The following is a 4,286-nucleotide window of genomic DNA, read 5'->3' on the forward strand; positions in this document are numbered from 1 at the left end:
TCGGAAGGTGTTTCCTTTCATATAGTTGTTTATAAACACTATATTCATGTCAATATGTGTCCTTATATGTCATTTAGGACTTGTTGTGTCTCGGGACTTCATTCGTGGAACTTCTCATCCTTACACGCATACCCGATTGAATCACCCACATCAGGTGAGTTCATACCCCGTAATGAATCTTTTAACTATTTTAACTGTTTTCAGAGGGGGATACATGTTGAACACAATGATAATTGTGTAAATATTGTTATAAACATCTTTCAATATGTTGCTTATGTTATTTATAAGTTGTCAAAACATTTCAAAACTCATTTAAAGGTTATGTTACTTTATAGTTATACAAAACTCCGTTTTTAAAGTATAAGCATAACTTTGTAGAGAAACGAGTCTTTTCAGTAACAGTCCAAGTAGAACATTAGTAAACTATTATAGGTATAGTTTTAGAGAATGCTAGTCATTACTTCTAGTACAATGAAGCACACAAAGAGTCAGTCCAGTTCACGAGTCTATACTAACGGATTACATTTACATAGATACGCTTACATGAATGTATTTACATAAATACGATATCAATATACGATAATAGAAAAGAACATAATAAGGTGCTATAGCATGGAACAAGTTCAAGGTCTAACTATACCAATGAATCACAACGCATTGTGATAGTTATATTGGTTATACATGATCATAGTAATGTGGATGTTCGCGGCATACACTCATGCAAGGGTCGCGTGTAGTTCCTAGAATCTCTTGAAAAGGGAGCGTTCAGCATAGGATCTAGCCATCACATTATGCCTTAACCCTCAATTAAGGCAAAATAGTACTAAAAGTAGTCACTTATTACAAATACTACATTACTTACACTGTCAATACGACAATTACAGAAGGATATAAAATTCTAGTTTCAATATTATTAATACCTTTACCATGTGTCATATTCACATGATCGATGAGGTAGGTTAGATTTAATTAATAATAGTCGTACAGTCGGGTCTTGGTAGAAGACTACTTTCAAAACAGGCGGGTCTTGGTAGAAGGCTACTTCTAAAAACTTAGGACCATAATGCTAATCTTATGATTCCTTAATGTATACACCATAGGATACATATATACTAATAGGATCCGACAGCTAACAGGATGTGTGCTCTCCGCTTCATTTCTTGTCCTTGTTTGGTTGTGGGCTTGGAACGGATTCACCCAATCTATTATCTACCCGATTCTATATATATTTATGCTTAGTATACATTAAGTCATCATAAGGGTACCAGGTATGGATCAGGTTATAGGAAACAGTGTCAAATCACAACTTTTCTAGTACAAAACATACTTTTCAAAGTCAGTACTTTTGGTATACAAAGCTAGAAACTTCCCAGAAAAGGGTTTAATCCATTTTATTAAACCGGTACAAGTTAAAAACTTTAGGTGAGTAACTCTATAATACCTTAGTTTATACACCATGTTTATATATAAAACTAATACCCAATAGGTAGTTAAATGTGTGTTCTCCGCCTTACTTTCTGTTCCTCGTTGGGGTGTTGATATTTGCATATTTAGTTCATATTAAGTATAGATTTTTTATCATTTATTAGCTAAATTGTCGCATATCATGGACAAAAGGTACTTAAAAGTTTTTGAATTATGTTTTCAGTCCGAAAGTGAAGCTCGGAAGCAAAAGGAAGCAGGAGAAGCGGTTGGGAGCTCGGGAATTGAACAAAGAAGAAAATCACCAAAAACAACACCTACTCGGCGAGTAGGGTCGTCTACTCGGCGAGTCTGATCGAATATTCGAGAAGTTAAAGACTTAAAGACTCAGAGACTTATCGCATACGGGGATTAAGAGATGGACTCGGCGAGTCGGCTATGGACTCGACGAGTCGGTTTGCATCTATAAAGATAACTTCTCAGATCGACATTAAAAATTCGGAAACCCTTCTGGAAAGATTAGTTGCGATTAAAGAGCCAGAAGAACCCTAGAGAACGAAGATACAACCTAGAATCCATTTCCGAAGGAGATTTGAGGCAAAATTTCATCATTCTACTTAATCTTTTGTTTTCCATTATGGCTAGACAATTAGAATTCGTTTATTTGCTGTTATTTACCTCAATCATGAGCTAAACTCTTAAACTTCTGTTTGGGGATACAAAATTGAGACAATGGTTTGATTATTGGTAGGATTAATTCAATGTTGGTGATTTTTGTTAGTATTAGCTTGCTAAAGAACCTTGTGTGTGAATGATAATTAATTTTCTGTTAATAGGAAGGTAATTAAATAGTATGAACATCTTTTGATTTTCAACCTCATGTGTTTATATGGCCAATTTATCATATGTCTAGGATTAATGAACATGAAACTAGAATTAATAAGAAAATTAGGTAAATTCATGTGTGAGCTTGTGTGATGACCATCAACAAGAAGTTAACTAAAGGACCAAATTAGTTAACTATCGCAAGTCTAAATTAACCCGAATAATTAATCTAGTGAATTAAATTAAATTAGACAACTGATCACTGTTTGAGTTAGTTTGTTCACTAAGGATTAGTGTGGTGAATGCGAATCTAATCACTTGAATCGCTAACCAACAAAAGAGTTAATCCATTGCACTATTACCATAATATCAACCATAGGATCAATTGAGTTGAACTAAACAGAAGTCCTTTCCATTATTGAATTTAGTAATTCTTTGCTTTTCTAGTTTTTAATTTAAGTGATAGTTAGTAAGTTTCTAGTCTTGTAAAACTAGAGAAAACCCCTACTTATTAATTAATTTAGATAGAATTAGTTTTTAGTTTTAATTTACCGTTCCCTGTGTTCGATACCCTACTTATTTAACTATACCACAATTGATAGGTTCACTTCCTTTGTGTCTTTATTTTATAATTAAAAGTAGGTTAAAACTAAGTGAGTTTACACACATCAAGTTTTTGGCGCCGTTGCCGAGGACGGTTCTAAATTAACATTAATTTCTCTTTTTATCGATCCTTTGTGTAAGATTTATCTTACACAGAGTTAATTCTTAGGTAATTTAGTTATTAGTATAAGTTTTAATAAAAATCTATTTTCAATAATAGTTAGAATTTTTTTTTCCTGTTTTTGCCTTCAACTCGCCGAGTGCACTCGTGCCGACTCGGCGAGTTCATCGTTGTTCACAGTTTGAATTTTTATTTATTTTTTGTTCTTTTTACGCGTTTTTTGTTTTGTTTACAGTTGTTTCATGACCCGAGGATCTGATACACCTCTGGTCCATCCTCTCGAAGACCCGGAATCCGCATTAAGGAGGAGTAAAGGAAAAGCCGTTGGAGAATCCGTTTCTTCAAAGAATTCGCCACTAAAGAACCTCAAGTCTGTTTTCAGCAAGAAGAGGAGCAGAAAATCAGGAGCATCCAACGCCTCTTTGACAATCGAAGACCCAATTAAAGAAGACACCAAGTACGAGACCGAGGAAGCAGAAGAACCCATATACGAGCACGAATCCGATTTTGAAGAGGATTTAGCTATCACTATGGCTAACATCGATGAAGTCCCCATGGGGGAATGGAAGAAGAGGATGTGCGATGACACTGGCCTGGGACTTGTGCAACCCGCAATTCCCGCTACCACTACTTTCGAGCTAAAGGGTCATATCCTTGCCCAACTCAAGGAGATTCCCTTCTATGGAAAAGACCACGAAGACGCCTACAAGCACTTGGATGAAGTAAATGATGTGGCTGACTACTTCAATGTACCAAATGTGCCACACGAGACCCAGCTACTTCGCATGCTTCCAGTCACATTCAAGGGTGCTGCAAAGGATTGGCTCAAGTCACTTCCTCCCGGATCGGTCACCACATGGGCTAAGATGAAAGAAGAGTTCATAGACCACTTTTGCCCGCCTTCCAAAATAGCTAAGTTGAAGAAAGCCATTGCCAACTTCGAGCAACAACCCAGGGAGTCTCTTTATGAAGCTTGGGAAAGGTACAAAGGTCTTCTTAGAAATTGCCCACACCATGACCTCAATAGCCAACAAGAAGTCTCCATCTTCTATGATGGAGTCAATGTCACCACAAGGCAATTGCTCGATTCACAAGGCCCGCTCACGAAGAAAGCACCCCCGGTAATCAAGGAGTTAATTGAAGAATTCTCTAAGCATTCTAGAGAATACCACAATCCAAGAAATGAAGTAAGTCGGGGGGGGGGGGGTAGTGAACTCGGCAAATGATGGCATGGTGGCGGTGATGGCTAGGCTCGATAGTCTAGATAGAAGGATGACAAAAATGGATCAAACAATCCAAGCTATTTGAGTTGGAT

At 36.7% G+C, this 4,286-nt stretch overlaps 1 non-coding gene across 1 annotated transcript; it reads right to left on the reverse strand.

The window, feature by feature from the left end:
* Nucleotides 1–3,885: 3,885 nt before the first annotated feature.
* LOC145080809 (small nucleolar RNA R71) lies at nucleotides 3,886–3,992 on the reverse strand. Its single transcript, XR_013695392.1, has one exon. It is a non-coding gene; the product is annotated as a small nucleolar RNA R71 (small nucleolar RNA).
* Nucleotides 3,993–4,286: the final 294 nt, after the last annotated feature.

The sequence above is a fragment of the Lactuca serriola genome, chromosome 1 (assembly GCF_051521515.1).
Source record: "Lactuca serriola cultivar US96UC23 chromosome 1, Lser_US96UC23_V15, whole genome shotgun sequence".
Taxonomy (NCBI): Eukaryota; Viridiplantae; Streptophyta; class Magnoliopsida; order Asterales; family Asteraceae; genus Lactuca; species Lactuca serriola.